At 42.2% G+C, this 12,138-nt stretch overlaps 1 protein-coding gene, 1 long non-coding RNA gene and 1 pseudogene across 3 annotated transcripts in view; 1 reads left to right on the top strand and 2 right to left on the bottom strand.

The window, feature by feature from the left end:
• The window catches only part of TRIM4 (tripartite motif containing 4), a 423,353-nt gene that overhangs the window by 97,420 nt on the left and 313,795 nt on the right, over positions 1-12,138 (top strand). The window lies entirely within an intron of this gene.
• Positions 1-12,138, bottom strand: part of LOC132677245 (cytochrome P450 3A12-like) — a 124,985-nt pseudogene that overhangs the window by 37,255 nt on the left and 75,592 nt on the right. The window lies entirely within an intron of this gene.
• On the bottom strand, positions 5,061-6,520 carry LOC144614752 (uncharacterized). The gene is made up of 3 exons (XR_013552850.1): positions 6,434-6,520; positions 5,934-6,080; positions 5,061-5,138 (listed from the first exon to the last, which is right to left on the bottom strand). It is a non-coding gene; the product is annotated as an uncharacterized LOC144614752 (long non-coding RNA).

The following is a 12,138-nucleotide window of genomic DNA, read 5'->3' as shown; positions in this document are numbered from 1 at the left end:
GGAGAGGGCAATTCTTGGCCTAAAGGAGTGAATATGAAGTTCACACACTCAACAGGGACTTCCAGCCCCCTGGATACTCACCTATTCCACAAAAACCAATCTGTCACAAGACAGAAGCAAATTCCTGAATTAGCTAATGTTTACTCCACATTTCTTGGTTCCTGCCTATCTTTGACCCCTGAAGAGATAAATATGTCTCATTCTAGCTTTTCAAGCATCCTGGACACTGAACAACCTGGAGGTGACTAGAAAGACTGGTCATAACTCTAGCACCAGAAAAGCAATCTTAAGAGAGGGCTGGAGAGAGTTCACATGAATGCAGTGGGAGGGTTTTCCTTCTGTCATTGCAGTGCAGCCCTGCCCCCAAGACTATCCACACTTAGTTGTGATGACTCTTAGCCTTTAAAATGAAAACTACCAGTTGTTTTACTAGACACAAGAGAGTTATTAAGTAAAAAAGAGAATTGCAATCCAGGAAAAAAAGTCTGTAGCAAAACCTGGGCAAGTTCGAAGAATGAAGGGGAGGTACACCTTTTTCAGAAGAAAAGGGGAGGCTTGGAAGGGGGTTATAAACTAAAGTCCATGAAACAACCTGGGATTTTGAAGTGTTATGGCTTCTCATTGGCAGAGCTTTTGTTGGGGAGAAGGGGTGCTGAGCTGTGACAAGGAAAGCCTTTCTTCTTGCAGCTGGGATAGTAAAGTAGTGAAAGATCAAGTCCCTGTGAGGTCAGTCCATCTCTTCCTGTTGGGTCTGAGTGGTAGGGCATGAGAGCATCTCCTGCAAACCTCCCTACTCTATTTCAGTGGGGGTCAATTCACATGACAAAGGCACTTCTAGAATGGGGATGTTGGTACTGTTCTGTGGAAAATTCCTAAACAACAAGAGCTGACACACCACTATCTTCATAGTTAAAGCTCTGTGAAGAATATATGTGATTACTTTCTAAAATGGCATATTGAAGATGGAGTTGACAAGGCTGGAGCCCAAACATCAAAAACTGACATGTCCTCCTGAGGACTGAGGATAATACAGCTATGAAGGTAATAGCTGACATTGATTATTGCTCACTGCATGCCCCATGGACTGTGCCCTGCATCATCTGATTCCACCATCGCTTCAGATAAGCATTGGCATTACCCCTTATTTTACAGACTCTGAGGCACAAAGTACCAAGGCAGTAAGGTGTTAAGTAATTAGTTCAAGGCACCAGGTATAAGTGTCTATAGAGGAGGAAGGTACTAGATTCCTGTCACTGGGCAGCATACGCATTCCCCAGTTGCTGGGAATACTGGCTCTTACCATTGCTCTATTCTCAAAAGAATCACCATTGTCCAAACTGAAGCCATTTCACCTGGGAGTTTGTGCCTCTTGGGGTTGGGATGCCAGTCCATGACCCACCGATGGGGTACAAGATGCCATCCCCCTGCCTCAAAGTGACATCCACTCTGTAATACAATTCTGGTTCCAAGGCTCCTCATGAGATCAAGATCCCCCAAGACCACAACTTTACTCAGCTTTTATTCATGCTCTACCCAGCTCCTGTCAATCCTCTCCCTGAGTAAACCATTTGCTCCAGAACCCCCATCTCATGCTCTGCTTTTAGAGCAGAGGGAACCCAACCTGAGGAAATGATCAAGCCTGAGCTAATTGTGAACAGTAGCATTCAGCTGAAGGACATACAGGTTCCAAAATGCAGCCCAAGCACTATGAGACCAGCCGTGCAAAGGGGGCATCTTTTACTCATTTACCCAAAGCCACCAGTCAGTCTAGACTCAGTCCTGGACTAAGCTGGGATTCGAACCTCAGGATCTCAGCTTCATAGCTCCCTATCTCTCAATCACTGTGGTGATACCTCTTGTATTAAATCATACAAGCGAGCCTAAGGTAAGGGAGGGGAAGAGCTGTGTAGGCCCAAGCTCCTTTTGTGATCCACTTCTCCTGAAAATAATCACAAGCTTCCAGAAGAGTCTGTTCCAAGAACTACATTCCTGACCCATCTCAGAGTAAATGCTGACCTGATATTTCATAATCCCCTGTAATACCTAAGAAGACATTCTCCATCAAAGTCAGGGCATGGACGCTAACACATTACTGCCATGTATCCATCAGGGCCCTCAATTCCCCCAACTGTCCCACAATGTCCTTTATAGCTGAAGGACCCTATTCACGCACTGATTTTCCATGCCACCACTCTTTAGTCTCTTTAGTTCAGTCTGGAACACTTCCTTAGTCTGTCTCTGACTTTTGTTGGAAAACAAAATTCCAGCAAGTCAAGTTGAAGATCTCATTGGCTTTATTAAGCAATTCATGAATTGGGAGCATCCCATCTGACAGGGAGACAGATGATCCCAGGCGGTGTACAAGATGCAGAGTTTTAGAGGAAGAAGGGTGGGGCAGGAAGTGCTTAGAGGGAAAAGCAATGATTGTTTCAGGACAGGACACCTTCTCTGGGGGAAGAACCCACAGGGTTTCTATCCTGAAGATGACTCACTAGTGCCCGTCAGGAAATTTCAGCCAGACTTTCAAAAGATCACCTTTCTGGGATAGGTTGAAAGCATCATTAGTCTTGGTTTGCTCTGAAGTGGGATTGGTGGGCAAGTGACTCCAATCTGGACTTGTTTTTTCTTTTTTTAAATAACTTTCATGACCTTGACTTTGTTGAAGATTTCACACCAGTTACAGATTAGGAGTAGATATTCCTCAGTTTGGGTTTGTCTTTTTTCAGGATTTCTTTCAGGTTTGCCTCCTTGGCAAGAATATCCCAGAGGTGATGCTTGATTCTTTTGGCTGAGTCCTACTGGGTAATACACCATCACTTACTCCTGTTCCTGATGATGCTCATTCATCTGCCAGGTCTCTGCTCTGTGAACTGTTCTCTCTTCCTGGCAACTCATGAGTATTTGAGTGGTAGTACTTTGAAACCGTGTCGGTGTCCTCATCAATTGTAATCAATCCTGTATTTATTACACCTGTGGGTACTCGTGTTTTCCTGTCTTATTCAGTGGGTCTTAATCCCTTCTTATCATTAGCTTTCCTGATGTCCAAATCATGCCTGATGGGTCGGTGAAGCCCCTCAGGCTGGCTCCTTGTTTTGTGGACATGGCCCAATCTCTGTGCAGGACAAGATGTTCCAGGCTCATCATGTGCTCCCCCAGGTTGGAATCAGCCTTTTCTCTGAAAAGCCCTAGGTCCTTTCAGTGGAAAATGATGTTTATAGGCCAAGTTCTGGGCATAAGATGTGCTAATTGGTCTTACAGTGTCACTGTTTCTAAGAGCTGTCTGTGGAGAGAGGTAGGGTGTATGTGTCTTTGCACATACACATGTGTGCGTGTGCGTGCACACACACACACATTTCTATCTCTTTCTATCAATCTATCATTTATCTATAGAAAAGCATGACTTTACATTGACAATCAGATTCAATCTCTGAATACATAGGCTTCATTTGGCTTTCTCCATTTCCAAATCAGTGAGTCCCATCCTGACAGTGTGAAACCTGGCTTCCATTATTCTTATTATATTTATTATTTGATCAATCCTCCTTTATGTAACTAATCCCAACACCACCCCTTAACACTCATGGATGCCCTCCTCATATGACTTGGCTCTTACCAGATAATATTTAGGCTCTGGATCTTGCCAGATCACCCCTCTGTGTGCACAGCTCTCTCACTCAGCTTGGGCTCCCACACCCTTGCCAGGCTGCTCCTCCATGTGGACACCCTTCCCACACTACTCTGTCTCTACTTTAGAGTCACTGTGCCTCCATTCTCTGCTACTGAACCCCAATGTGAGGCTGCAAATCTGGCTGTGTTGCCAGAACTGAGTTATCCCAGGAGGAAAAGCAATGGAAGAGAAGAGAGGAGAAGGAAAAGAAGGGGTAGGGATCAGAGAGGAGAAGAATGATATATCCTGTTCAGCTCCTGATACCAACTTGAAATTGACAAATGCTTTTAGCTCTTCTTACCAAGCTACTGACCAATCAACCATCTCTTATTCAATGTTCACTGTGTCAGGATAGTAGAAAGCTGAGGATGGAACACAAAGAGAAAGCATGTTCCCTAACTACCAAAACAGCAGGGCAGATGAGATGAAAACATTATATCAAAACTAATAATATAATACTAACTGCCTCAGTCGAGGGTTATAAAAAACATGTGCCCCAAAACCAGTAGAATTAAATTATGAATATACTTTCTGAACGGTGGGCAAATTCACAGTGGATTGACTCTCACCTATCTTAACATATCATGTTGGAATTCTGAACAAACCCCACCCACCCAGTGACTATGATGGTCAAAAACATGCAGTCACTGTCCCTCACTCATCAGTTCTACAGATTCCACCTTAATGTGCAGGAAGCATCAGTTAATACTTAAAAATTTTTTATATGTTTTTATTTATTTTTGAGAGAGAGAGAGACAGGGCATGAGCAGGGGAGGGTCAGAGAGAGGGGGAGACACAGAATCTGAAGCGAGCTCCAGGCTCTGAGCTGTCAGCACAGAGCCCGAGTGGGGCTCGAGCTCACAGAGTGTGAGATCATGACCTGAGCTGAAGTTGGACGCTCAACCAACTGAGCCACCCAGGCGCCCCCTATCAGTTAATAGTTTTGTAAAGAGATGTTGATTGACACAGTGTAGTAGTTAATGTGTAATATTCAAAATAAGATGTGTGATATAAATGTCACTACTACAGTCACCACAAAAATTCTTGTTTCATGAAAGTTTGTTGATAAAATTGTTGAGAAATTTTTATTCTTGATCAGTGCTCAGGGGAGTAGATGGTATAACAGGGGATGGTCTATGGGAACCAGATAGGCTGAGTCTACATGTCTGGTACTTATTAGTCACCTCCTTTACTCTCCACAAGATATAATGCTCCATACAGACACTGAGAAAGCTACAGAATCTCTAGTCATCCGTCATGGGTGGTCCATGAAACCCACCTTTATTTCTGGGTTTTACTCACAAAGTAAATTGAAGTCTTTGGTATTCTGGGACACAGCTTCTTGAAGAACAAAGGGGGAAGTCCTTAGGGAAAGTCAGTCTCTACTCACACTCCCAACTCTTGGCTCAACCTTGAGAATAATGGTTTTTTCTGGTAGAATAAACTCTTGAGCACTTAATTTCAGGGGGATCTGTAACAGTTAAACAAGTATATGAGAACCAGGAATGAAGCCCTGACAAACAAAAGAAGCAAAGCAGGCAAGATACATGAAGGACAATAATGCACTACAAAGATATAAATATTACTTTTAGCATCATATATCTCTGATTCTTTAAACTTACTCTGTAATCTTTCAAGACTGCACTGTGGAAACATTCACCCATCACTCATTGAACAGACTATCTATTGAGTGCCTTCTCTGTACCAGGCTGGACACAAACTCATGTTGGTTTGTGTCCTTTTTTGATTGAAATTTTAAGTAAAAAGGATGAGTCTTTAAAATTGAAAACAGATTCTTAGCCATTATGGCAACCATTTGAAAAATGATACAGAGTTAATTTTGTATATGTTGAAGTGAATTTTGTATATGCAAAGTCACCCTGAGTGGGTATTACACATTTTATTGTATGGCCACCCTCATGGCTAAACATTCTGTCACCTCTCCCAGTGGAAACGTCCATTCATGATGGCAGATTGGGATGGAAAGAAAGCACAATTTGACTGGAGCAGTGCTCGCAGAAGGTGGAGCCAAGTAGTCAGGATGTCCTGGACTATGGGAGTCCTTCACATCTGGCAGACATGCTTCACACCAGTGATTCTCAACCTTGCTTTCACTTGAGAATCAATGGGTGCATGTTTAAGCCACACTGTGGGTGAATTATATTGGAATTTCTTTTTTTTTAATATAATTTATTGTCAAATTGGTTTACATACTATATTAGAATTTATGAGATGACTTGAGCATCAGGATTTTTAAAGAACTCACAGATTCCACTGTACAAGCAGGGGTTGAGAACCATGGTCATGAGACTATCTGTATGTTGTGGTAGAGAACAGCATCATTCAAAAGTCACGTTGTGGTAATCACTGCAAATCACGACTGTGCATAATACGTTCCTTTCCTTTCAGTGGACTTGAAAGAAAAAAACATTGCTCAAGTTCAAAGGTCTGCATAATCATGTCACGCTAACTGCACTGACTCTAATGACACTTATAATTGGGTTTTCATAATTTACAGACATTGCACTCAGAGCTGAAGGAAACTTAAAAGTTCACAGATGGCTCCAAATAGATCTCTGGCCAATAGAACAAGTTATTAAGGATAAATGAGCCCATTCTCTCTCTCTCTCTCTCTCTCTCTCTCTCTCTCTCTCTCACACACACACACACACACACACACACACACACACACACACACACACATCTATTCTGTATCTTTTCATCTAAAAAAACCACATTCTTTATGCAGAAAGTTCTCTGTCTGACTTGTGTTTCTTTACAAGGCTTGAAGGAGAAGTTCTGCAGGACTCTGACTACAGCAAGTTTCGTGTTCATGATTGCAAACCTCATGCCAATGCAGTTTCGGGGTCCAGTTCCAAAAGGCAGGTATACATAAGGATTTATGCTGTCCTTGTTCCTCCTGCTGAACCTGGTTCCATAAAAGAAGTTGTAAAAATATTGGTGAAACATAAAAAACACAAGAGCCACATGTGTGGGGTTCTCAACAGGACTGCACAAGACATTCTTGGGGGCTGGTCACTGAAATCTTGCCTGGCTTATTCTGCAGTGAAAACTGTAAGCTACAGATCCTCTGCCTTCCCCTTACCCTGTGGGAGTGGTCAGACTTGTTGAGGTGATGAGATGAATGTTGTTAAAAGAAAGAGTTATCTTAAACACTAGAATTACAGGTGGGGGGTGGGGGGAGATGTTCACAGTCTGAAAGGCAAGGAGGAAATGGGCTTGACTGAAGGAAAGGTAGGTTCCTACCTCCACTGACTTACAGTGGCCAAATGCTCAAGAAGGAAGCAGGAGAAATGTCTCCCATGATTTACACTGTGATTTTTCTCTTCTTTTCCCTCCCCTCCCTGCTTGTATACCCCCAAGAACTTCCCCAGAGGAGCCTGTCAGAAGATTTACATGGGCACACAATTCTGCTCCACTGTAATCATACTCACTGATGTGTATCACCAGTATAATCACTGAATTCTTGTCTGTTCCATCAGGCTATCCTGAAATTTAGACTTATATTTTCTTCAAAATGCATCCCTCAATATTTGTATAAGAAAAAATGCAGATATGGGGAAAGTGATAATGACATTGTCAGTAGCTAATTTTATAAAGTCCTTAGGTTATGGAGAATATTCTGGAATGATTACAGATGATGTGCCTTAAAGTAATATGGGAATCAGGCAAGGTTTTGTAATGGTGTGTGGATGGGGCAGCTGATATGGGTTAGTGGTTGTTGAACAGACGATGGACACACATAGATGCATTAAAAGTATTTCACAGACTTGTGTCTATAGGATATGCTTGTATGTGTCAAAAATTCTCCATAATAGACATTTTTAATATATGGATTTGGCACTGTCTGGCACAGTCCCTGACACACATAGGTAAGTACTTCATGTCATGACTGAGTGAATCACAGAGAAGTACCAGGAGTCTCTGGTTTCTGTCTGAGAAGCTACAGGAGCAGGGACTGCTGAGCTTGTGGGAACCACCAGGTCTTCTGGTCCAGAAAACAGGTGACTTGGTCAATTCTGACTTCTTTTAGCAAGTACTATATGCAGGAACGATGCTAGCACTAGGGGCACCATGCAACAAGACAAGGGCCCTGCCATCAGGGAGCTTAGAATCAGGACTAAAAGTCTGGATCCCTACGAAGTTCACTCCAATTTTTTCTCACCAATACAATAAACAGGAAAACACCAACTCTTTGCAGAATTCAAGCTGTGCCCAAAGTCAGACTCTGCTCTGGATTCCCAGAGAGAAAACTCAAGACCTCTCCAAGGAGGATGTCTCAGATGGCTAGAGAGCAGATGATTTTGCTTTGGACTAACCCCAGATACCAAGAGAGGTGGGAGCTGGCACAGGACTGCAGCCACAGACAGCACAGGACCTGTGTGTGCCCCCATCTCATGAGGTTTCTCCTCCTGCCAGGGAGATGATTCTCAGCTCCACAGCCTCTGCTCTCCCACTAGGGCTGGTGGAAATGCCAGCCAAGGTTTACAAACATGGGGCCATATGGTGGGGGTATATCCAGAGAGGTAGAGAGGACAGGAAAAACTTAAAGGATAAAAAAAGTTCTATTTCCTTCAATAACATAGTGGTAAGTAAATTATGGCATATTCATGTAATCAGATAAACACAAATACAGTAAGTTATTAGTATACTGTTACATTAGGTAAGTTGTTTAAAAAATATATAATGCCATCCTAATTTTAGTAATCTATATATGCCTAGATAAATGTCCACAAGGACATTACATACCATTATTAATAATCCTGACATATTGGTACTGAGGACGACTTTAATATTCTTTTATCTAGTCTACAGTATGTAAAATTTTGACATACTGTAATAAATAAATAATTGTACAATCACATATTTGTCATCTATACCATGCAATAGTGGAATATCCTCCAGTAGAAGGGTGGGTTCCCTTTTCCAGGGATCCCTCTACCTTTCAGGATGGAACTCCTCAGGCTCTGGCCAGAGACCCAGGTCTTGGTGAAGAATAAATGTTGGCACCATCACCGCTGTCCCTTGGGGAATGAACACGCCATTGATTTCCACATCTTTCTTTTTTTTTTTTTTTTTTTTTTTAATTTTTTAATATATGAAATTTACTGTCAAATTGGTTTCCATACAACACCCAGTGCACATCCCAAAAGGTGCCCTCCTCAATACCCATCACCCACCCTGCCCTCCCTCCCACCCCCCATCAACCCTCAGTTTGTTCTCAGTTTTTAACAGTCTCTAATGCTTTGGCTCTCTCCCACTCTAACCTCTTTTTTTTTTTTTTTTTTTTTCCTTCCCCTCCCCCATGGGTTTCTGTTATGTTTCTCAGGATCCACATAAGAGTGAAACCATATGGTATCTGTCTTTCTCTGTATGGCTTATTTCACTTAGCATCACACTCTCCAGTTCCATCCATGTTGCTACAAAAGGCCATATTTCATTTTTTCTCATTGCCACGTAGTATTCCATTGTGTATATAAACCACAATTTCTTTATCCATTCATCAGTTGATGGACATTTAGGCTCTTTCCATAATTTGGCTATTGTTGAGAGTGCTGCTATAAACATTGGGGTACAGGTGCCCCTATGCATCAGTACTCCTGTATCCCTTGGATAAATTCCTAGCAGTGCTATTGCTGGGTCATAGGGTAGGTCTATTTTTAATTTTCTGAGGAACCTCCACACTGCTTTCCAGAGCGGCTGCACCAATTTGCATTCCCACCAACAGTGCAAGAGGGTTCCTGTTTCTCCACATCCTCTCCAGCATCTATAGTCTCCTGATTTGTTCATTTTGGCCACTCTGACTGGCGTGAGGTGGTATCTGAGTGTGGTTTTGATTTGTATTTCCCTGATAAGGAGCGACGTTGAACATCTTTTCATGTGCCTGTTGGCCATCTGGATGTCTTCTTTAGAGAAGTGTCTATTCATGTTTTCTGCCCATTTCTTCACTGGGTTATTTGTTTTTCGGGTGTGGAGTTTGATGAGCTCTTTATAGATTTTGGATACTAGCCCTTTGTCCGATGGATTTCCACATCTTTCTTACAGACCCTCTCAAGGCTACCAGTGACTAGGTATAATCTGAGAGCTTCATTCAACACCATGTCAAGATACTCCATCTGTACAAGGGCATCGTAACTGGGACGTTCCTGGAAGAAAGAAACATACTTTGATAAATTGAGATTTGGGAACAATGTTCAACTCAGTGTACGCAGTACTACTGAAGTGTTAGAAACACTTACGAATCATTTGTTTTGGTAAAGGGCATTTATGAACATTTTAGTATCTACCATGTCTTTTGGTCTGTTCAACGGCCCACTGATATGTGTGCAATAGTAATGACTAGGGAAAACCAATGGGATAATAACCTAAGTAGGGCCTGAAATCATTCCCACTATCATGTAGTGGTTTTTCTTCCTCATATGAACAGTAATCACTAATATTCTGTGACCCTTACTCTTTTAAAAAAAATTTTTAATGTCTATTTATTATCGAGAGACAGATAGAGACAGAGCATGAGCATGGGAGGGACAGAGAGAGGGGGAGACACAGAATCTGAAGCAGACTCCAGGCTCTGAGCTGTCAGCCCAGAACCCAATGCAGGGCTCAAACTCACAAAATGGGAGATCATGACCTGAGCCAAAGTCAGACACGCAATTAACTGAGCCACCAAGTCGCCCCAACCCTTATTCTTTTTAAAAAAATGTTTATTTATTTATTTTGAGAGAGAGAAAGAGAGTGAGGGAGAGAGAAAGAGGGAGAGAGGGAATTCCAAGCAGGCTCCATGTTGTCAGCACAGAGCCCACTGTGGTGCTCAATCCCACAGCTGTGGGATCATGACCTGAGCCAAAATCAGGAGTCAGATACTTAACCAACTGAGCTACCCAGGTGCCCCTATAACCCTTACTCTTAAGTGAAATATGTTGACTGCATTGTTTCTTTTTAAAACAGGGGCCACACATCTGTACCAAGAAAGGAGAACATGTAACAGAGAATATCCCCTATCCACATAAACTCTTTTAGTTGAAATATCCTGCTTCCTAGATCTTCAGTTATATATATAATATTTGGAGAAAAACACCATATTATGTAAAAACTATAAATAATTTGGAGAGACACTAGTTTCTTTCAACCCAAATATGGCAAGAGAAGGGTAGGATTGGATCCTACCAATTGTGGGCACACAATTTCAGTTCTAGGGAAAGTTGTAAAGGGGATCAGAACCCTAGTCTCAGCCACAGTTGCTGGAAGGATCTCATAGTTGTCATGTTGGGGTTTCACTGCACACAAAATAAGTCACTCTACCCCAGAGGCCAGGTCTCTTCATAAGCAGGGAATTCAACTTTGGGCAGAGATCTGAAAACAATGTGGTCAGTATATGTCATTGCTTGCTTGCTGTTATATTTAAGAGCCAACACTGTAGAGGTTAAAGGTTGATCAGGATCCAGGGTCCCTGGCTCCTAGCTTAGCTTCTTCACCACTAGTTATGTGATAGTGTAAGAAAATTATGTTGTTTTTCTGGGCAACTGGGTGGCTCAGTTGGTTAAGTGTCTGACTTCAGCTCAGGTCATGATCTCATGGTTCACAGTTCGAGCCCCACATCAGTCTCTGTGCTAACAGCTCAGAGCCTGGAGCTAGCTTCAGATTCTGTGTCTCCCTCTATCTATTCCTGGCTCATGCTCTGTCTCTCTCAAAAATAAACAAACATTTACAAAATTTATAAAAAAAGAAAATTATGTTGTTCTCTGTAGCCCAGTTTCCTGTCTTGTTACATTGAGATAATTAGAGATGACACTTCATCCAATATCCACATAGATCCCCATATTTCCCATCCTACATGAACTTAGGAGAAACCACTTTGAAAAGCAAATGAACAACACTCTAGTTCTTGTTCCCCAAGATCCAGATAATGCAGGGATAAGAAAGTAGAGCCTCTTTATCCTGTATCCCTGAGCAAAGACTCCCATCCTCCACTAACACCCATGTTGGATGTATGAATGTGAGTTAGAAATAAAACTTTGTTATCAAAACCCACTAGATTTGAGGACTAATCTGTCACTGAGGCATGACTGACCTTACCCTGACTCCCTCTAAAGGAGTGACCCACTCACCTTGTTGGGGAAAGTCACATCAATCTCCTGCAGTTTCTGCTGGACATCAGGGTGAGTAGCCAATTCATATACAAGGAAGGAGAGGAAAGTACTGGTAGTCTCATAGCCAGCAAAAATAAAGATAACAGATTGAGCTACTAGTTCAAGATCAGACAGAGCTAAAAGGAGAGCAAAGACATTTTAGCCAAAGCTGGTGAATGGAAAACATCACAGTTTAGATGATGAGAAATCCATTTGAAATGCCCAAATCCCTCAGGGATAAAATTGTAAAAGCAACTGGGAATCAAACTGGGAGAGGTTTGTACTCTGATGTCTATCTTACAGAGTCAGAAAGAGGCAAAG

Source organism: Panthera onca, chromosome E3, assembly GCF_046562875.1.
Source record: "Panthera onca isolate mPanOnc1 chromosome E3, mPanOnc1 haplotype 2, whole genome shotgun sequence".
Taxonomy (NCBI): domain Eukaryota; kingdom Metazoa; phylum Chordata; class Mammalia; order Carnivora; family Felidae; genus Panthera; species Panthera onca.
This window is presented reverse-complemented; position numbering and strand designations above follow the sequence as displayed.